General features: G+C 45.9%; 7 non-coding genes across 7 annotated transcripts; all 7 read left to right on the top strand.

Moving 5' to 3' along the window:
- Positions 1-207: 207 nt before the first annotated feature.
- Positions 208-279, top strand: TRNAW-CCA (transfer RNA tryptophan (anticodon CCA)). The gene has a single exon. It is a non-coding gene; the product is annotated as a tRNA-Trp (tRNA).
- Positions 280-2,068: 1,789 nt separating this feature from the next.
- On the top strand, positions 2,069-2,142 carry TRNAN-GUU (transfer RNA asparagine (anticodon GUU)). Its single transcript has one exon. It is a non-coding gene; the product is annotated as a tRNA-Asn (tRNA).
- Positions 2,143-2,455: 313 nt separating this feature from the next.
- Positions 2,456-2,527, top strand: TRNAW-CCA (transfer RNA tryptophan (anticodon CCA)). The gene has a single exon. It is a non-coding gene; the product is annotated as a tRNA-Trp (tRNA).
- Positions 2,528-19,633: 17,106 nt separating this feature from the next.
- On the top strand, positions 19,634-19,707 carry TRNAN-GUU (transfer RNA asparagine (anticodon GUU)). The gene has a single exon. It is a non-coding gene; the product is annotated as a tRNA-Asn (tRNA).
- A 313-nt stretch (positions 19,708-20,020) lies between these two features.
- Positions 20,021-20,092, top strand: TRNAW-CCA (transfer RNA tryptophan (anticodon CCA)). Its single transcript has one exon. It is a non-coding gene; the product is annotated as a tRNA-Trp (tRNA).
- Positions 20,093-21,882: 1,790 nt separating this feature from the next.
- TRNAN-GUU (transfer RNA asparagine (anticodon GUU)) lies at positions 21,883-21,956 on the top strand. Its single transcript has one exon. It is a non-coding gene; the product is annotated as a tRNA-Asn (tRNA).
- A 313-nt stretch (positions 21,957-22,269) lies between these two features.
- Positions 22,270-22,341, top strand: TRNAW-CCA (transfer RNA tryptophan (anticodon CCA)). Its single transcript has one exon. It is a non-coding gene; the product is annotated as a tRNA-Trp (tRNA).
- The last annotated feature ends 211 nt before the right edge of the window (positions 22,342-22,552 follow it).

The raw sequence follows: 22,552 nt of genomic DNA, 5'->3' as shown, positions 1-22,552 counted from the left end.
CTTCTCGCTTGCTTTAGTTTTTCAAAACTTGCCATTCAATTCATAAACATCAAGACTTCATGGGAAGGGTTTGGCTGCAGCGTGTACTGATGCACAGAAGGAAGCTATCCTAGCCAGTCTACTTAAAGAAGCAATGAGGCTCTGCAGGTCCATGTACGTCTCCTACCTTTATTCTGTCATGAGACACACCAGGTGGATTGCCACAAGGACCTCGTGGCGCAATGGTAGTGCGTCTGACTCCAGATCAGAAGGTTTCGTGTTCAAATCACGTCGGGGTCATATTTGCTTTTCCCACTCTGAAATACAAAATTGCTCTTCAGTATCTCGTTATTTCAACCTGACTGCATCTTTGTGCTCTGGGCCTAGTTGTTCTGGCGTTTCGAATGTAAGCTTTGCAGCAGGGAAGTATCATATTGACAGACACCCATGAAGGACGTGGTCAACCTTTAAAGCAGGCCAATCTCTATGTTTTACTGGATGCAGCAGAAGTATTTCCTCTTTACCATCTCTTCAAGTGGGCCTGACTGATGTGCTGTTTTGTGCACGCTACGTGGGCTTTGTAAAGCATACCTCTGCCATTTGCATGGCCTCCTAGCGCTGTCAATATTTTCGTGTAATCGCTGAATGCTGCACTGTCCTGGGAACTCTAGGTGTGACTAAAGTATTTATGCTGCGGCCCCGAAAGGGGGTCGGCAGTCTAGTGGCAATGCCCATCACTTTGCAGTTTGGGTTTGTGAGGTCAGGTACCGGTCTGGTGTCGGAAACCTGTAAGCGCCCTCCCAATCAACTGTCGGTCCTGGATTGTGAGGATTTCCCCTTATACTGGTCTCAGTAGACACATTTCCATTTTACTTTTTCACTCTCGCATTGCCTATTTCTCTCTCTCTCATAGATACATTATAGACAAGAGAGACATTGTCAGCGAGAGGGTTGCACAGCACCTTCCCCCATTTCCCTAAGTGCATTGCATGGGGCTCTGGGAGGCGTGCACATTTGTCTGAAACACAAAGATCCACTGGCAATAAAAGGCGTAGGTCCCTAGTTTGCATTTCTTAGAATTTGAGGTGACACTCAGAGTTGTCTCGGGCGTGACTGACCTTTCATAGGAGATGTGCTAATCCCCAAACACTCTTCCTTTGTCCCAGTAATCTGTCTTAGTGCCTCTAGCAAGTTGTTTTCTGAAACAAAGCTTACCTGAACATCCTGTAAAATTGGTAACTTTTCAGTAGCAGTAGAGTGCAGTATATAGCATTCCTGTTGCGCACAGCATCTAGATCCAAAAATTGCTTACTCTACCCCAGAAATTAGAATTCACCCAGTCAAACAGAGGGATCTATAAAGAGCATGGCAAGTAGTTAACATAAGCTACTTCCCCCAAGTTCTCTTGGTGCACTCTGCTGCCCTCTTTTAACAGAAGAATGCAACTGCAGGTCTTGCTTCTCAGCAAGGTACCTACATATAGAAACCTTGGTGCACTCTTGCTAAATCTGCTGGAATGTGTCTTCTATTGTGCCCAAGGTGGTTGTGTATTTGGGGACTCAGGGAAGCAAGGGAGCAGTCTAATGCACTGCAGTGCTAAGAGAGGCATGCCTTTTTCAGAAAAAAGTTCAGGTTTTCTGCCAATCAGAAAAAAATAGCAATGCAATCAGGCCAAAGGCAGAGCACACATGCCAGTGAGTCTCTGTGGCGCAATTGGTTAGCGCTTTCGGCTGTTAACCGAAAAGACGCTGCTGTTTTTGGCACAAAGACACAGAGTGTTCCACTCAGTAAACCTGAGTCATTTCTCCCGTGTTCTCTGGGTTCAGCCTACTGTCCCCTTTTAACACAAGTGTGCAACTGTGGCTTTCTCCTCATAGCAAGTTATGCCTACACAGAGGACATTTGGTGCACTGTTGATGGGCTCTGTCCTCTACTAAATCCCCTGTGTTAGTGGATTAGTGGAGGTAGGGAAGTGCTTGATACCCTGATTTGCTGTGGGAAAAAGAGCTATTTTAGAAATATTTTCAGGTTGCCTGGGAAGCATAAGCAAACAGCACACCAATCAGGCCCCTGTGTAAGGACTGCATGAGTCTCTGTGGCGCAATCGGTTAGCGCGTTCGGCTGTTAACCGAAAGGTTGGTGGTTCAAGCCCGCCCAGTGACTGTGCATTTTGGCTCAAAAATTCAGCGTGACCAACTATGGACTTCTGTTTACCTCTCGCAGGTCTCGTCTGCTGACGTCCAAAAAATCCAATAAACTGTAAGCAATTCTTCTCGCTTGCTTTAGTTTTTCAAAACTTGCCATTCAATTCATAAACATCAAGACTTCATGGGAAGGGTTTGGCTGCAGCGTGTACTGATGCACAGAAGGAAGCTATCCTAGCCAGTCTACTTAAAGAAGCAATGAGGCTCTGCAGGTGCATGTACGTCTCCTACCTTTATTCTGTCATCAGACACACCAGGTGGACTGCCACAAGGACCTCGTGGCGCAATGGTAGCGCGTCTGACTCCAGATCAGAAGGTTGTGTGTTCAAATCACAACGGGGTCATGCTTGCTTTTCCCACTCTGAAATACAAAATTGCTCTTCAGTATCTCGTTATTTCAACCTGACTGCAGCTTTGTGCTCTGGGCCTAGTTGTTCTGGCGTTTCGAATGTAAGCTTTGCAGCAGGGAAGTATCATATTGACAGACACCCATGAAGGACATGGTCAACCTTTAAAGCAGGCCAATCTCTATGTTTTACTGGATGCAGCAGAAGTATTTCCTCTTTACCATCTCTTCAAGTGGGCCTGACTGATGTGCTGTTTTGTGCACGCTACGTGGGCTTTGTAAAGCATACCTCTGCCATTTGCATGGCCTCCTAGCGCTGTCAATATTTTCGTGTAATCGCTGAATGCTGCAGTGTCCTGGGAACTCTAGGTGTGACTAAAGGATATATGTTGGGGCCCCGAAAGGGGGTCGGCAGTCTAGTGGCAATGCCCATCACTTTGCAGTTTGGGTTTGTGAGTTCAGGTACCCGTCTGGTGTCGGAAACCTGTAAGCGCCCTCCCAATCAACTGTCGGTCCTGGATTGTGAGGATTTCCCCTTATACTGGTCTCAGTAGACACATTTCCATTTTACTTTTTCACTCTCGCATTGCCTATTTCTCTCTCTCTCATAGTTACATTATAGACAAGAGAGACATTGTCAGCGAGAGGGCTTCACAGCACCTTCCCCCTTTCCCTAAGTGCATTGCAAGGGGCTCTGGGAGGCATGCACATTTGTCTGAAACACAAAGATCCACTGGCAATAAAAAGCGTAGGTCCCTAGTTTGCATTTCTTAGAATTTGAGGTGACACTCAGAGTTGTCTCGGGCGTGACTGTACCTTTCATAGGAGATGTGCTAATCCCCAAACCCTCTTCCTTTGTCCCAGTAATCTGTCCTAGGGCCTCTAGCAAGTTGTTTTCTGAAACAAAGCTCACCTGAACATCCTGTAAAATTGGTAACTTTTCAGTAGCAGTACAGTGCAGTATATAGCATTCTTGTTGCACACAGCATCTAGATCCAAAAATTGCTTACTCTACCCCAGAAATTAGAATTCACCCAGTCAAACAGAGGGATCTATAAAGAGCATGGCAAGTAGTTAACATAAGCTACTTCCCCCAAGTTCTCTTGGTGCACTCTGCTGCCCTCTTTTAACAGAAGAATGCAACTGCAGGTCTTGCTTCTCAGCAAGGTACCTACATATAGAAACCTTGGTGCACTCTTGCTAAATCTGCTGGAATGTGTCTTCTATTGTGCCCAAGGTGGTTGTGTATTTGGGGACTCAGGGAAGCAAGGGATGTAAGAGGATTCAATTCAGCACTACAGCCAAGTCAACGCCTAGTCTAGAATACTGAATGAAAACCCTTATTGATATATCTTTATGTCCAGTTCATGCGTTCTGGATGACTACCCCTATATAACACCCCTCTGTTGGAATCCCCCTGACCCCACTGAGCCAAGAAGTAGTTCTGTTTTGCAAGTTAAAAGGTTTAATTGATACTTTAAACAATATAGATATATATATCACACTTTATAATAAATTAATAATTGAATATCACACTTAATCTGATATGATAAAGATTAACAACAGAGAATCTGGCACTAGCACACTTCTTTATAATCACTAAGGAGTTGACATGAAATGGATAAGGTAGCACACTGGTAAATAGGGACAGAAGAATAATGTGGTAGAGAATGCTTTATAGATTTCGGAGGGATGCAATGTTGAATGAAATGCAGTAAAGAAAATAACTTGATAGGATTTCAGCAAAAGACAATGTAATCACTTTCTTAGACAATTCACCCCCTCCTTTTATGCAATGCAAGGAAATGGAAGGAAGCACACAGTTCTCAGAAATGCAATTCAAACGTAATTCAGTTCACCCAGCAACTTAGACTACAGACGTTGAAAACACAGGCAAAATGCTTTTATATGTGCTGGCAATTAAGTGAAAAATATGCTAAATTTGCTTTTAATTCCCTCTAGAAGTTCAGGGTGAGTGGTATCTAGTTAATATTAGTCCAGGCTCACTTTAGCAAGGATCTAGGGTGTAACTAGCAGGTTAAACGAATGTTTAGCAACTGAAAGCAAGAAGCTTCTGTTTTCACACGTGGAGAAATTTGCAAATAGCGGCAAAATTCGCGAGTGCGTTTTTCAGGATTACGGCAAAACTATAGGGGGTAGGATTCTCAGCTTTCAGGGGAAAGTTACTGAAAGTCTCTAGCACAAACGGTTGCGGAGATATGAGCGATTAAATAAAGGTCGTTTTTCAGATTTGAAATTTTAAAGTTCAAAAAGACAAGTGCAGCTTGCAACTAGAAAATGACAGGTGACAGTTAGGAGACAGTTCTACTTAGATTAAAATAGATTTGAATTATATTATTTTAACTAAGAGATTGGTTCTGCACAGTTTTCTAGGTACTCACACTATATTCTTGAGTGAAATGGGCCTCGCCATGGATCTGGTCAGGTTTTAGACGGGACTCTGGTCTCTGCACTTCACAGTGATCTGGGTCTGCTCTCTCTCTGGATTCTGAAGATTGAGGGATTTAAAGTCTGGATCTTTCTGCACAGCTTTCTCCGGAGATTGATGGAGGTAAAGTATGGATTTTCCCGGCAGAGCTTCCAGCTGCAAATGGATTGGAAAGTCTCTATCTGTCCTGTCTGTCTGCTTTTATGTGTTTAGAATGTGGGTGTGTTCTAGCATCACTGACCCTACCTCTCTCTCAGCTTCTAATTGGTCAAACTTCCATTTCTCATTTGATTGGGGGAGCTAAGTTGTGTCAGAGTGATGTCATTTTACAGCCTGCAGAAAGTCCACTCCTCCTGTCAACTTACACACAAATCTAGATTTGAACCCAAATACATATTTGCAGAGGTACATGTTTTTTAAAATCATCTTCACCCATCATGCATTACAGGAGGTATACCCTGTTCAAACTCTGCTCTTCCTGTGGGCTTGCATTCAGAAATGGCACATATTTCACTTTTTAACTGATTTTGCAATTCCGGACATTGACCCAAATTTACACACATGTGCGCAAGGAGTATGGACATTAGTTGATGAAGTGTCTGATTTTTCACATGCACACATTTTGAGTACTATCCTCTTTTCCGCTAAATACCCCCTGAACATGCCACCGGTTCAAAAAACCTCTTAAAATGTGGGCAGAAAAATCACAAGAATTATGGTATCATTTAAATAATTTTCACAAGTCCGTACTATGAGTTATTCATCTTTTTCTAAAACCATATTCTGGCTATAGAGGTGTGTCTTTTCAGGTCACATGGTACAGAAACCAGTCTTTCCAGTTTCTGCCAAGCTCAGAGACCCTGCCCCTCCCAGCTTCTGCCAAGAGGAAGCTCCATTTACGACTCCCGCCAATAAAACATTTGCCTGAGTCAGGACAGGGCTTTGTTCAATTTCCTGCAGAGCCCAGGTAATTCAATCAGGGAAGTGTCATATCCCTTTTGGTGTGAGCAGCAAAAGGGCAGCTAGGCCTGGGAACACAGCTGTGACTCAAGTTTCACTCCTGATGGGGGTAGTTGCCAGGCAGAATTCAGTTCCTTAAGCCAAGTTTCAGATAAAATGTCACTTTTTGTTCCCCAGTTCCTGCATTCAAATAAAACTAAACATTTTTACATATGCAGCTAGAATGCTGATTCTAAGTTTAAAACTATGACATTTAAACAATTGCAACCTATGTGACACTCAAAAGTAGGTCACTCAGTCAATTTAAACATTTAGATTTTTTTTAGTGTCTTTCAGTCCAAATTTACTTAAACTGCTGAAATCCACAGCGCAGCCAGTCTTGTTATAAACCTTCAAGTCACTTCAGAATATAACTTTAGATTGTATCCACCTCTCAGTAAGTCTTTCTTTGGCCTGTTTTGGGTTCATTTATTCAGTTTTGCAAAAAGTAAAATCTGGTGTTGTTTTAAAATGCCGGCTTTTGGATAGTGGTGAGTACTGGTACTGCACCCCTTTTTGGGATTTAAGAAAATGAATTCTCCACAGTTATGGGTTTGCTTTTGGCAATCAGCATTGCCATTCCCAATGGTTTCAGACTACTGTGTGGGTAGTCCAATGGTGGTTTTAGGCAGTGTCCTTCTGTGCCCATAACATCGGCAAAAATGGGTGGCAGCCTATTCTTCATGCACTTCCCTGTGCATTTTCTGGGAAGCTCTGGCCATCATGATGTTTTCCATGTCAGTACTGCACAGTTTTGAGGTAGGGCTCGAATGCATGGGTAAATACACCCCACAAGCCCCCCTCTTGCGATGGCCATTCTATTTCACGAATGGGACTCGCAAGACCTGGGATGTTTCCTCATCTTCTTCCAATAGATGGCACAGTTCAGCATCTTTTCCTCCATCCGGTACTGATCGATCGGTTCTCCTCGCCGGTCCTGATGGGAAGATTGGGCGGTACCCCGGGCCCGTTGCGTCTCTGCTCGCGGTCTCCGGATCGTCCTCCTTGGTCATTCTCCATGGTTTCATCTCTTCTAGGATGATAAGGCAAAAGCGGCAATACCTACTCATAGACGTTTTTCCACCACTGTTGAGATAGTGGGGCAGCATATGAATTTCATCATAACAAAACATTACTTTCTTATTTTGAAAAAAAAAACAGTATAACTAAGAGACAGTTTCATGCAAATCGCAATATTTTAGAGACTAGATGTGGTATGTTTTATGGTTGGAACTGAATTAGTCTGAGACAGTGCCCGCTAGGATTCCAGAGGATTCCTCCAGTTGTTGCAGAGTGTGCCTGGGATGGCAACATTTCAACTGGTTTATGTGGACCCACTTGTCTTCCCCCGCTGCCAAAGGACCTTTGGGGATGTGGATTTTGTAGGCCACAGGAGAGATCTTGTCGATGATCTCAAAGGGTCCCTTCCATGTAGGCAAAAATTTGCGCTGCTTGGCCTGGTTCCTTTGGAAGTTGTATAGATAGACCCGGTCTCCCACCTGATATTCCTTCCTGGAAGTTTTCAGGTCATAGTGGGTCTTCATGCTATCAGCCGATCTTTCTAGATTCCGCTGAGCATAAGCAAAAGCATGTTGAAGGTGTTTCCTTAAATTCTCCACATACTCATGAGTTGTGGAGGCATTTATCAGTGTCTGCTCTTGGGTCCTATAAAGCAAATGCTGCGGAAGCACCATCTTGCGGCCAGTCATCAACTCAAATGGTGACATTTTGGTTGCAGATGAAGGGGTAGATCTGATGGCCATTAGGACCAGAGGTAATCGGATATCCCAATTTGGCCCAGAATCTGCCACAAACTTCTTTAATATGCTCACAATTGTCCGGTTATATCTCTCTACTGCCCCAGAAGAAGCTGGCCGGTAAGCAATGTGTAGCTTTCTCTTGACCCCAAGTATCTCCCACATCTTTGTCATTACTTCACTGGTGAAGTGGCTACCTCTGTCTGACTCAATCCTTTGAGGTAGACCAAAACGGGAAAAGATGTGGTTAATCATCAACGCAGCTGCAGTTTCTGCCTTGCAATTTGGGGCTGGGAGACATTCCACCCACTTGGTAAACAAGCATGTCACAGTCAACATGTACTTATTCCCCCTAGCAGAGCGAATCACAGGGCCAACAAAGTCGATTTGTAAATCTGACCATGGCAGGGTCATCCCCCGCTTTTGGAGAGGCGCACGGTGCGTGAGGGATGATGGCTGAAATTGCACACACAAGACACCCCTTCAAATATTGGTCGAGGTCCTGCCCCATGTGTGGCCAGTATGCAACCTCTCTTAAGATTTCCAGTGTTGTGTGAAACCCCCTATGACCGGCGGTGGCCGCATCATGGGCGTGACTTAACATCAGGCTTCGGAATGAGGTAGGAACCACCCACTGATCGTGGCCAGCTTTGGATTTCCTTACCAACAAACCGTCTTGGATCCGGAACATTTTTGGACATTTCATCAACCGTCTTAGGTCCTCTTTCCCAATGTAATCGGTATCCGTCAGGGGAAAGTTCTCAGGGTCCTCAAGGTGCTGGTAAAATTTACCAATAATTGGATCCCCCTTCTGAGCGGTAATCAAATCAGCATCAGGGGTCTCCTTACTCCATTGTACAATTGAAAGGTCGTTGTGAGCATTCGTCTGGGACCTAGTGATAGCAGGGACCTGGATTTCCCCCAACAGGGACTCAATCTCAATTAGATCTCCTTGGATGGCCCCGGTTTTGGCCAGCTGATCAGCTAAGTCATTTCCAGTTTTGTCTGGTCCCTCTACTTTGGAATGACCCTTGATCTTTTTCCAATAGATGGTCATCCCATTCGACGTGACCAGATCATCGATGTTTTGGATCAACTTCCCATGCTTCAAGGGTTTGTTGTTAGCACATAACATGCCTCTGGTTTTCCAATTTAGCAGGTGCTCCACGAACCCGTTCCGTACATAATCCGAATCTGTGATTATGACCAGTTCGTGGAGTTGATGCTGGACAGCAGTGAGGATGGCCTGATGAACAGCCATCAATTCTGCCACCTGACTACTTCGGGGACCAATTTTGTATCCAGCGGAGGGTTCTGGGGACTCATTCACCCATGCATTCCCTACGCCAGCCACCAGTTCTTTCTCCCCGTCGTTGTCAACATGGTAAGAGCATCCATCCACATAGACAGTGGGCATTCCCTCACACTTGTCCTCTTCAAAGACTGTGTGGGGAATTAAGGTATGCCTCCGTGTTGTCCTTGATTTTTAGACTTTCGTCCTCGAGACAGTTTTCTCTGGCACAATCATGCAAGTCAGCCAGACCTTGCGCGAGGGGACTCTTCTTGTTTTGGCCATATCTGACCTCCACAGGAAAGCCTTGCATTGATAGAATCCAGGAAGTGATTCGGGAATTACTCACATTTCCGGCCCGGATTCTATCACTTTGGAGATATTGCAGAGGCTGGTGTGGAGTCTCCACTATGATGTGTTCCTCCTGGATAAACGGGCGGTAATTCTTCAATGCCCACACCGTCGCCAGGAGTGCCTTCTCACAATCGTTGAATTTTTCCTCCACAGAGGATAAAGTTTTGCTCGCATAGGAGATTACTTTATTGACCTTGTCATGCTTTTGGTATAATACTGCCGTCAAGCACGTATTAGAGAACCCCGTCTCCAGGAAGAACTCCTTGTTTCTGACAGGGTAAGCTAGGCAAGGCGCTTGTGAGAGGCTTCTTTTGAGTTGTTTTACCGCCTCGGATTGTTCTGGACCCCATTCCCACTTGACCCCCCCCTTCAGGAGATGAATCAGGGGTCTGGTGATCTCTGCGTATCCCTCAATGAACTTTCTGCTGTAATTAGTCAGTCCAAGGAGGCTCCTTAGTTCTCGCAGAGTTGTGGGGTCTTTCAGTTTCTGAAGTGCTTCCACTTTCTTTTCCTGGGGACAGAGACCCTGAGGAGTAATCTCATGCCCCAAGAAATTAACACGGGTTCTACACCACTGTGCTTTCGAAAGGAAAGTTTTGCTCCGGCGGCCCTCAACTGCGTCAGAACATAACGGATCTCCGCTATGTGTTCCTCCACAGATGAACTTTTGACGAGGACATCATCTACATAAGCCAGGTTACCCCTCGCACCCAGGTCGGGCATGGCCTTATGTAGGAAAATGTTGAACTCATTACCGGAGTTAAGGTATCCGAAGGGAGTCCGGGTCCATGTGTACTGCTGGCCCCCAAAGGTAAAAGCCAGTTTGTATTGGTCCTCCCTGCTGACAGGCACGGTCCAGTATCCATTGGTCAGGTCGATTGCGGTGAATACCTGTGACCCCTGGATCTGGGCCAGCCCTTGGTCAATGTAGGGAAGAGGCCATCGGGAAGTGTGGACCCGTTTGTTGAGCTCCCTGAGGTCGGCGCAGAGTCTCCACTGGCCGTTTGGCTTCAATATTCCCAGCACCGGATTATTGAAGGTGCTGTGGACTGGACGGATTATTCCCCGGGACTCAAGGTTCTTAATTATTTCCGTAAGTCACTCCATTGATGCGACAGGCAAGTGATATTGCTTCACAAACACAGGAGTCATGCCAGGGTCCGTGGGGATTGTTGTTGTGTGGATGTCAGTGCGACCACAGTCATATGAGTCTACCGCAAATTGATCTTCGAAATCCAAGAAAACTTGTTTCAACTTTTGCTTTTGTTCCAGAGTCACACAGGCATCAGCTAGGTTGACTCTATCTTCCACCATCTGCCTGAAGCCTGGAAAGACTTCTGGTTTGGCTATTTCAGCGGCCTCCTCCAGCTGGGTGGAGAAGTCCCTGGTTAGAGTGCTGATTTGGACCGGAGGCTTCAGGTGGGAAAGGCAGCCCTCATGGACCTGGAAAATCACCTCATCCCTCCTGAAGTCACAAGTCACATCTTCCTTACCATAGGGGCAGGAAGTGTACACCAGGAAGTTCCCCCCATGCCGGGTAAAAATCCTGTCTGGTGTTGTGTTGTCCTCACTGTCACTGTCAAAACAGTCCTTGGGGATTGGTCCTAACAGTTCATTACCTAAATCAATGGAAAAATGTCGGTCATCAACCGCCATTCCAATAATGGTGCCTGCGGCTAGAGTAATACTCTTTAAGTCGCTGTTATCCACCTCTATTGGAATGGTGTCATGTTCTATGTTGACTAATGGAGTTGGGTTTACCCCCAACCCTTGCTGTTGGAGAGAAGCGTTTAGATGTATGTAAGCATCAGGGTTTTTCAACTCTTGTCCCCTTTTAACTTTCACTTCCAGGGAGAATTGTCGGGTCCTTTCTGGGATGGTGACTTCCTCTTTAATCTGAATTTCAACTGCATAAGGTAGCAATTGAGCTGACCTAAAGGCTTTTTCTGGATCATCAAAGCCCATGGGATTATCCGCTAATCGGGACCAAGCTTTGAAGTTTATTAGGTCCAAACTAATGGCAAAGCGATTGCGAATGTCACTGCCTAAGTAAAAGGCGGCAGGGACGTCTCGCACGACCCAACAATTGTGGACTATGCTCTTGTTGCCAATGGAGATTTTGAGCATACACCTGCTTGGCAGGAGATGTTTGGAATCAGATGCTTCCAGGTCCATTTCCCATTTGTCTATCAGTTTGAAGGTGGGAATGGCTGGATCTTTTGGGAGTTGGCGAAACATGGCTTCGCTGATGAAGCTCTTACCGTTGTTCACACACACTCGAGCGAGAACAGAGTCCTTCCCATCATTTAACTGAACAGGGATGAACAACTGCTCTCCAATTTGCTGAATATCAGCCAGGCTCTGAGTGAATTTCACATCTTTCTGGACTGTAGGAGTGGGAGTTTCTGATTGTGGATTAGTATAGAATTTCAGGGTGTTTCCTTCCATTGTGGAATACCACTTTAAACTGGAAGGAAGGTTGATTTTCAGAAATAGAGAGGACCCTCCATCACCAGTCTGTTGTCCTACTGCTATTACTGTCACGTCTGGAATTTGGCTATTCTGGAAGTGAAATTCTACTTGGTCAGATTTTTGTTCAACCATGTGGCAGGTGCCGTTTAAACTAACATGGTTGACACTCTGTTTTAATTTTATTGGTCGGCTAGTCTGGGTCCAGAGGACCTTGTTTACGCAATCTATTAGGGGTGACAACCTTCTCAGGAGGTCATTCCCTAGTAAACAAGGGGTGCCCTCTGGGGCCACAACTATGACCGGGTGTTTCAACTTGTGTCGCCCAATTTTAATGTCCAAATCTGCCGTCCCCTCGACGGGAATTTCCTTCCCGTCAAAGTTCTGGAGTTGCCCAGGAAGAGAGGTGAGAGGAATTTGGTAATTCTCTCCCCTTCTTGCATTCAGTTCGTCAAAGGCCCTTCTGGACAGAAGGGTAGCTTGAGATCCAGTGTCCACCAGTGCCAAAATTGTACCCTGCCCCTGTACTTGTACCGGGGCATAATATCTTCCCTCCTTCTCCTCAAGGGGGCACAGATAATGCACATTTTTGGACAACTGGTGGGCTAATTTTCTGGTTTTGGACATCGCTAGCGAAGAGATTTGGGCAGAATTCTGTGGAGAGCCTTGGGAATCTGAAAGAAAAATTTGGCAACTGGAGATCAGAGCCATTGTGGGTTCCCCTGGCTCCGGTTCTGGGCCGCCCCCCCCTTTTTGGAGGCAGTCACCAGGATGGGTTTGAACCAGGGGATTTTCTTGCGGTTGGTTCTGGGATGAGATGGTGGGCGGCGGTAGCTCAGTCTCCACATCTCCCCAATCTGGATTTGCATCCCTAGGGACCCATTTTTCTTTGGGAGGTGTTCCCCCCTCTCTGAAGGAGAAGATCCTTTTCCCAGGATCCTCTGAGGATCCCTCTCCCTCAAATTGGAAGACCTGTACCTCCTCCTCAAACTGAGTCTGTTTGGGTCTTTTGTTTCTCCTACCCCCCCTCTGCTCCTTAGGAGGCAGACTTTCAGGGGCAAGAGATTTTGTTTCCGGTTCCTGGGTTTCCAGGGTCTGTTTACAAGTGAGGAAGGAAGCTTCCTCCAAGGCTTTACACCCCCCTTCCCCTTGTGCCTCCTCCCTGGGAACCGGTGAGTTATCGGGGTGCTGCCCCCGTCATTGTTCTGGAGCACCAGGTCCAGAGTTGGGTGCGTTCTGCGCCGGCATGCTGATCTGAGGGTTCTGCTGAGCCCTCAGTATGTGACCCAGATCCCGCGCCATGTTTTGAACCTGGCGCTCTAACTGGGAAACCCGCTCAGGCTGATACGGGGCCATGTTTTCTCCCCTGGGCTGATCCCGGGAAGGGTAGCTATCCCTTCTTTGGTAGTACCCCTGGTTGGGAAGATTTGGGTACCCCTCCACCCTTGGCCTCCCCTCTCCCGGATTAGGATGTCTGGGCTCAGAGAATTGGGGAAAGAAGGATGGATGATTTTGGGGTTGGAAATTGGGTGGATACCTGGGGAAAAAGTTCTGCCCAGGATTTGGAGAATTTCTGCCCTCCTGTGGGAAGTTGGGAGGGAAGTTCCCTGGGTTCGGTGCTTGGCTGGATCCCCCCCCCCTTGTGCTGGAGGAGTCCACACATAACCCAGGATGGGTCGATTTCCCTTGTAATGAGGACTTACATAATCAGGAGAGCGAGGGACCCCATTTGTGGGGCTGCCTCCTTGGCTCCCTGTCTGTGACTGACCCAAGGACCTCCTGGGCCTAGCATTATTAGGTGCAGGTAGGTTTTTAGGCCCCCCCATCTCCAAATCCAAAACGGGGGTGACCTTTACCTCTGCCACCTTGGCAGCAGCAGGGGTGCTGTTGGCTTTGGGGTTTTTTTGGGCATTACTTTTGCTATGTATCGGTTTCTGCACCTCATAGATCCGGGTAGCCTGTTCAATGACCCAGTCTAAAGATCTTTTCTCGTGAAAATCCCTCACGAGCTGGGTCATGATATATTTGGGCAAGGCGTGGAAAAACGTATTTATAAATTCTCTGCTATCCGTGCGCACCCTTCTTGTGGTCTGTGCAAAAGCACGCTTTAACTCCTGCACAAATTCTTGTGGGGCCTGATCCTCCCCACATTGCAAATTGTAGGCTGCCTTGCGAGCCTCTTGAGGATTTCTGTGAACAGAAAAATGTTTCAAGATGGCCGCCTTATAGGTGGACCATCTTAAATGATTTTGGTCCTCCAGCCCCGCAAAGAAACTGGAGTATTCCGGGGAGAAGGTCCACTTTACATATTGAATACAGCTTTGGCTGTCCTTCAAATGGAAAGTCTCCATCATTTGTTCAAACAACTCTAAGTGCTCCCAAACAGAATACTTAGCGTTCTTATGGTAAGGCGTGATGACGCTCCTGATCGCCTTAATCTGCTTTAAGGGGTCCTTAAGCAAGGCCCTTTTTGCCTTATTGGCCTTTTTGGTTCGGGTAACCCTTGTCCATTCGTCCTCGGACTCAGAGGCACTGCTCCCAGAGGTTCCCGTCTGTTCTTCCAGGTTTTCCCGGATTCTGCGAGCCTGGGAATGGCTGGCAGAATGTGGGGACCTGGTCTCCTGTGTCCTGCGCAGTTCAGAGGAGTCTTCAGATTCCTCCTTGCTGCCAGGATTTGATGGGTACCCCCTCCACTGACCTAACTGGGCAGAGGTTTTCAGGATGCCCTTAATGGGCCTATTCTCCCGGGGTTCCCCACTGAATTGCATCATGCTTGGGTGCCCATGCCCAGATGCCCGCCCATCCATTCCTGAGTGGTACTGGCCTATGAGCCCCATACTTTTAGCTGGATAGTAATCTGCCATCCCTGTGGCCCTGTGCTCATGTGCGCCTGGGGACATGGGGGTGGTAGAGTCCAGGGACTGGGAGAGATGAAGGCCCCTGGTGTTAGGGCTCCTGAGGTTATGGTCAGGAGTCTCTCTTTCCCAGCGGACCTCATCTCTATCCGCCCCTGCTCCCTGTTGCAATGCAAGAGCCTGCATTTGTGCTTTCAGTTCCTCAGTCAAGGCCTTACTAGACTCTATCAGTCTCTCCTGCATCGCTACCTGTTGTTGGAGCCTATCATTGTGTTGACAGAGGGCCTCATTTTCCCTCTGTGCTTCCTGGTTGGTCCTGGAGAACTGGGCCAGTCTTTGCTGCAGGAGGTTTACCTCCTGAGTCCCATCCCTAACGGCCTGCTCCTTTATTGCCAGAGCATCTTCCACCCTTCTGGTGTGCTCTACCAAGTTCTGGTTTTCTTTTTGGAGGTCACCCAGCCCCTGGAGGGCCAGGTGATTTTCTTCCATTTTCCTTTTTAAATGGCAGACTTCCTGGCCTATGGTGTCTCTTTCCTGACTGAGAGCCTGCATCTGTGCTGCCAGGTCGTCCCTTTGCCTTTGGAAGGCACCAGCTTTCTGGCGCTCCTGATCAAACTCTGCCTGGGTATCCAGGTCTTTCAGAATTAGTTTGTTGCTCTCTGCCTTCACTCTATCTAGGTGGCCTTGCAGGGTGACTACCTGCTCAGCACATACCCTGTTGAAGTCCAGTTGTTGCTCCAGCTTTTTCTGGCTTTGCAGTAGGGAGTCCAAACCTACTTGGTGTTCCTTCTGCAAGGCCAGAAATCTGGTATCCTGTTCTGACTTTTCCTTTTGCAGCACATCCATATCCTCCTTTATTTTAGTGATGTACTGCCTGGTCTCATTTTCTGACTCCTGGCTCCTGTGCAGCCTTTGCTCAGAAGAGTCCAGATCAGATTGGGCCTTCTCTAACGCCATCTGTTGCCTTTTTGCCAGATCAGGGCCTTCAGCACATTTATTCTGTATGGCTCCCATACATAAATATAAATATGCCGCTATCCTAACAATCTTATTGTGTTCATCTTTGGCCTTAGGAGCCATATATAGTTCACTCAGGGCCACATGTAATGGACCCTGATCTCTCCATAAGTCTGACCCTGTTTCAGTGACCTGTCGCGTGATGGCCTGCAACCAGGCATCCTGGCCCTGCTCAGCCCATTCACCTCTCACAAATAGTTTATGTAAGAAGTGCTCTCTGGCTATTTTCATATCTACCAAGGTCGTCATTCTAGAGATTGGTCTCTGTCCTGACTTACAGAAGTTTGTATTTTATTTTTGCAGAACAGAACTTTTCTTGGAGTGTCCCTTTTGAGGAATGCTTCACAGCGTAATGCAGCGTGGTGATCCGACTGGATATGTGTATCTGGTCAGCTGGCACGCTGTATTAAGGTGCACAAGTGGTATTCTAACCCAAACGTCCGGCCCGAGCCCCCAATTTTGTAAGAGGATTCAATTCAGCACTACAGCCAAGTCAACGCCTAGTCTAGAATACTGAATGAAAACCCTTATTGATATATCTTTATGTCCAGTTCATGCGTTCTGGATGACTACCCCTATATAACACCCCTCTGTTGGAATCCCCCTGACCCCACTGAGCCAAGAAGTAGTTCTGTTTTGCAAGTTAAAAGGTTTAATTGATACTTTAAACAATATAGATATATATATCACACTTTATAATAAATTAATAATTGAATATCACACTTAATCTGATATGATAAAGATTAACAACGGAGAATCTGGCACTAGCACACTTCTTTATAATCACTAAGGAGTTGACATGAAATGGATAAGGTAGCACACTGGTAAATAGGGACAGAAGAATAATGTGGTAGAGAATGCTTTATAGATTTCGGAGGGATGCAATGTTGAATGAAATGCAGTAAAGAAAATAACTTGATAGGATTTCAGCAAAAGACAATGTAATCACTTTCTTAGACAATTCACCCCCCCCTTTTATGCAATGCAAGGAAATGGAAGGAAGCACACAGTTCTCAGAAATGCAATTCAAACGTAATTCAGTTCACCCAGCAACTTAGACTACAGACGTTGAAAACACAGGCAAAATGCTTTTATGTGTGCTGGCAATTAAGTGAAAAATATGCTAAATTTGCTTTTAATTCCCTCTAGAAGTTCAGGGTGAGTGGTATCTAGTTAATATTAGTCCAGGCTCACTTTAGCAAGGATCTAGGGTGTAACTAGCAGGTTAAATGAATTTTTAGCAACTGAAAGCAAGAAGCTTCTGTTTTCACACGTGGAGAAATTTGCGGTTCTAGGTTCGTAGGAAAGCCACGATTCTCAGCTTTCAGGGGAAAGTTACTGCAAGTCTCTAGCACAAACGGTTGCGGAGATATGAGCGATTAAATAAAGGTCGTTTTTTAGATTTGAAATTTTAAAGTTCAAAAAGACAAGTGCAGCTTGCAACTAGAAAATGACAGGTGACAGTTAGGAGACAGTTCTACTTAGATTAAAATAGATTTGAATTATATTATTTTAACTAAGAGATTGGTTCTGCACAGTTTTCTAGGTACTCACACTATATTCTTGAGTGAAATGGGCCTCGCCATGGATCTGGTCAGGTTTTAGACGGGACTCTGGTCTCTGCACTTCACAGTGATCTGGGTCTGCTCTCTCTCTGGATTCTGAAGATTGAGGGATTTAAAGTCTGGATCTTTCTGCACAGCTTTCTCTGGAGATTGATGGAGGTAAAGTATGGATTTTCCCGGCAGAGCTTCCAGCTGCAAATGGATTGGAAAGTCTCTATCTGTCCTGTCTGTCTGCTTTTATGTGTTTAGAATGTGGGTGTGTTCTAGCATCACTGACCCTACCTCTCTCTCAGCTTCTAATTGGTCAAACTTCCATTTCTCATTTGATTGGGGGAGCTAAATTGTGTCAGAGTGATGTCATTTTACAGCCTGCAGAAAGTCCACTCCTCCTGTCAACTTACACACAAATCTAGATTTGAACCCAAATACATATTTGCAGAGGTACATGTTGTTTTAAAATCATCTTCACCCATCATGCATTACAGGAGGTATACCCTGTTCAAACTCTGCTCTTCCTGGGGGCTTGCATTCAGAAATGGCACATATTTCACTTTTTAACTGATTTTGCAATTCCGGACATTGACCCAAATTTACACACATGTGCGCAAGGAGTATGGACATTAGTTGATGAAGTGTCTGATTTTTCACATGCACACATTTTGAGTAATATCCTCTTTTCCGCTAAATCCCCCCTGAACATGCCACCGGTTCAAAAAACCTCTTAAAATGTGGGCAGAAAAATCACAAGAATTATGGTATCATTTAAATAATTTTCACAAGTCCGTACTATGAGTTATTCATCTTTTTCTAAAACCATATTCTGGCTATAGAGGTGTGTCTTTTCAGGTCACATGGTACAGAAACCAGTCTTTCCAGTTTCTGCCAAGCTCAGAGACCCTGCCCCTCCCAGCTTCTGCCAAGAGGAAGCTCCATTTACGACTCCCGCCAATAAAACATTTGCCTGAGTCAGGACAGGGCTTTGTTCAATTTCCTGCAGAGCCCAGGTAATTCAATCAGGGAAGTGTCATATCCCTTTTGGTGTGAGCAGCAAAAGGGCAGCTAGGCCTGGGAACACAGCTGTGACTCAAGTTTCACTCCTGATGGGGGTAGTTGCCAGGCAGAATTCAGTTCCTTAAGCCAAGTTTCAGATAAAATGTCACTTTTTGTTCCCCAGTTCCTGCATTCAAATAAAACTAAACATTTTTACATATGCAGCTAGAATGCTGATTCTAAGTTTAAAACTATGACATTTAAACAATTGCAACCTATGTGACACTCAAAAGTAGGTCACTCAGTCAATTTAAACATTTAGATTTTTTTTAGTGTCTTTCAGTCCAAATTTACTTAAACTGCTGAAATCCACAGCGCAGCCAGTCTTGTTATAAACCTTCAAGTCACTTCAGAATATAACTTTAGATTGTATCCACCTCTCAGTAAGTCTTTCTTTGGCCTGTTTTGGGTTCATTTATTCAGTTTTGCAAAAAGTAAAATCTGGTGTTGTTTTAAAATGCCGGCTTTTGGATAGTGGTGAGTACTGGTACTGCACCCCTTTTTGGGATTTAAGAAAATGAATTCTCCACAGTTATGGGTTTGCTTTTGGCAATCAGCATTGCCATTCCCAATGGTTTCAGACTACTGTGTGGGTAGTCCAATGGTGGTTTTAGGCAGTGTCCTTCTGTGCCCATAACATCGGCAAAAATGGGTGGCAGCCTATTCTTCATGCACTTCCCTGTGCATTTTCTGGGAAGCTCTGGCCATCATGATGTTTTCCATGTCAGTACTGCACAGTTTTGAGGTAGGGCTCGAATGCATGGGTAAATACATCCCACAGGGAGCAGTCTAATGCACTGCAGTGCTAAGAGAGGCATGCCTTTTTCAGAAAAAAGTTCAGGTTTTCTTCCAATCAGAAAAAAATAGCAATGCAATCAGGCCAAAGGCAGAACACACATGCCAGTGAGTCTCTGTGGCGCAATTGGTTAGCGCGTTCGGCTGTTAACCGAAAAGACGCTGCTGTTTTGGGCACAAAGACACAGAGTGTTCCACTCAGTAAACCTGAGTCATTTCTCCCGTGTTCTCTGGGTTCAGCCTACTGTCCCCTTTTAACACAAGTGCGCAACTGTGGCTTTCTCCTCATAGCAAGTTATGCCTACACAGAGGGCATTTGGTGCACTGTTGATGGGCTCTGTCCTCTACTAAATCCCCTGTGTTTGTGGATTACGGGAGGTAGGGAAGTGCTTGATACCCTGATTTGCTGTGGGAAATAGAGCTATTTTAGAAATATTTTCAGGTTGCCTGGGGAGCATAAGGAAACAGCACACCAATCAGGCCCCAGTGTAAGCACTGCATGAGTCTCTGTGGCGCAATCGGTTAGCGCGTTCGGCTGTTAACCGAAAGGTTGGTGGTTCAAGCCCACCCAGGGACGATGCATTTTGGCTCAAAAATTCAGCATGACCAACTATGAACTTCTGTTTACCTCTCGCAGGTCTCGTCTGCTGACGTCCAAAAAATCCAATAAACTGTAAGCAATTCTTCTCGCTTGCTTTAGTTTTTCAAAACTTGCCATTCAATTCATAAACATCAAGACTTCATGGGAAGGGTTTGGCTGCAGCGTGTACTGATGCACAGAAGGAATCTATCCTAGCCAGTCTACTTAAAGAAGCAATGAGGCTCTGCAGGTCCATGTACGTCTCCTACCTTTATTCTGTCATCAGACACACCAGGTGGACTGCCGCAAGGACCTCGTGGCGCAATGGTAGCGCGTCTGACTCCAGATCAGAAGGTTGTGTGTTCAAATCACGTCGGGGTCATACTTCCTTTTCCCACTCTGAAATACAAAATTGCTCTTCAGTATCTCGTTATTTCAACCTGACTGCATCTTTGTGCTCTGGGCCTAGTTGTTCTGGCGTTTCGAATGTAAGCTTTGCAGCAGGGAAGTATCATATTGACAGACACCCATGAAGGACATGGTCAACCTTTAAAGCAGGCCAATCTCTATGTTTTACTGGATGCAGCAGAAGTATTTCCTCTTTACCATCTCTTCAAGTGGGCCTGACTGATGTGCTGTTTTGTGCACGCTACGTGGGCTTTGTAAAGCATACCTCTGCCATTTGCATGGCCTCCTAGCGCTGTCAATATTTTCGTGTAATCGCTGAATGCTGCACTGTCCTGGGAACTCTAGGTGTGACTAAAGGATATATGCTGGGGCCCCGAAAGGGGGTCGGCAGTCTAGTGGCAATGCCCATCACTTTGCAGTTTGGGTTTGTGAGTTCAGGTACCGGTCTGGTGTCGGAAACCTGTAAGCGCCCTCCCATTCAACTGTCGGTCCTGGATTGTGAGGATTTCCCCTTATACTGGTCTCAGTAGACACATTTCCATTTTACTTTTTCACTCTCGCATTGCCTATTTCTCGCTCTCTCATAGATACATTATAGACAAGAGAGACATTGTCAGCGAGAGGGTTTCACAGCACCTTCCCCCATTTCCCTAAGTGCATTGCAAGGGGCTCTGGGAGGCGTGCACATTTGTCTGAAACACAAAGAACCACTGGCAATAAAAGGCGTAGGACCCCAGTTCGCATTTCTTAGAATTTGAGGAGGCACTCAGAGTTGTCTCGGGCGTGACTGTACCTTTCATAGGAGATGGGCTAATCCCCAAACCCTCTTCCTTTGTCCCAGTAATCTGTCCTAGGGCCTCTAGCAAGTTGTTTTCTGAAACAAAGCTTACCTGAACATCCTGTAAAATTGGTAACTTTTCAGTAGCAGTACAGTGCAGTATATAGCATTCCTGTTGCGCACAGCATCTAGATCCAAAAATTGCTTACTCTACCCCAGAAATTAGAATTCACCCAGTCAAACAGAGGGATCTATAAAGATCATGGCAAGTAGTTAACATAAGCTACTTCCCCCAAGTTCTCTTGGTGCACTCTGCTGCCCTCTTTTAACAGAAGAATGCAACTGCAGGTCTTGCTTCTCAGCAAGGTACCTACATATAGAAGCCTTGGTGCACTCTTGCTAAATCTGCTGGAATGTGTCTTCTATTGTGCCCAAGGTGGTTGTGTATTTGGGGACTCAGGGAAGCAAGGGAGCAGTCTAATGCACTGCAGTGCTAAGAGAGGCATGCCTTTTTCAGAAAAAAGTTCAGGTTTTCTGCCAATCAGAAAAAAATAGCAATGCAATCAGGCCAAAGGCAGAACACACATGCCAGTGAGTCTCTGTGGCACAATTGGTTAGCGCGTTCGGCTGTTAACCGAAAAGACGCTGCTGTTTTTGGCACAAAGACACAGAGTGTTCCACTCAGTAAACCTGAGTCATTTCTCCCGTGTTCTCTGGGTTCAGCCTACTGTCCCCTTTTAACACAAGTGCGCAACTGTGGCTTTCTCCTCATAGCAAGTTATGCCTACACAGAGGACATTTGGTGCACTGTTGATGGGCTCTGTCCTCTACTAAATCCCCTGTGTTTGTGGATTAGGGGAGGTAGGGAAGTGCTTGATACCCTGATTTGCTGTGGGAAATAGAGCTATTTTAGAAATATTTTCAGGTTGCCTGGGAAGCATAAGCAAACAGCACACCAATCAGGCCCCAGTGTAAGCACTGCATGAGTCTCTGTGGCGCAATCGGTTAGCACGTTCGGCTGTTAACCGAAAGGATGGTGGTTCAAGCCCACCCAGGGACGATGCATTTTGGCTCAAAAATTCAGCATGACCATCTATGAACTTCTGTTTACCTCTCGCAGGTCTCGTCTGCTGACGTCCAAAAAATCCAATAAACTGTAAGCAATTCTTCTCGCTTGCTTTAGTTTTTCAAAACTTGCCATTCAATTCATAAACATCAAGACTTCATGGGAAGGGTTTGGCTGCAGCGTGTACTGATGCACAGAAGGAAGCTCTCCTAGCCAGTCTACTTAAAGAAGCAATGAGGCTCTGCAGGTGCATGTACGTCTCCTACCTTTATTCTGTCATCAGACACACCAGGTGGACTGCCACAAGGACCTCGTGGCGCAATGGTAGCGCGTCTGACTCCAGATCAGAAGGTTGTGTGTTCAAATCACGTCGGGGTCATACTTGCTTTTCCCACTCTGAAATACAAAATTGCTCTTCAGTATCTCGTTATTTCAACCTGACTGCATCTTTGTGCTCTGGGCCTAGTTGTTCTGGCGTTTCGAATGTAAGCTTTGCAGCAGGGAAGTATCATATTGACAGACACCCATGAAGGACATGGTCAACCTTTAAAGCAGGCCAATCTCTATGTTTTACTGGATGCAGCAGAAGT

The sequence above is a fragment of the Ambystoma mexicanum genome, chromosome 11 (genome assembly GCF_040938575.1).
Source record: "Ambystoma mexicanum isolate Mex_15411 chromosome 11, UKY_AmexF1_1, whole genome shotgun sequence".
Lineage (NCBI taxonomy): Eukaryota > Metazoa > Chordata > Amphibia > Caudata > Ambystomatidae > Ambystoma > Ambystoma mexicanum.
The sequence above is the reverse complement of the archived record's forward strand: the minus strand, read 5'-3'. Positions and strand labels throughout refer to the sequence as shown.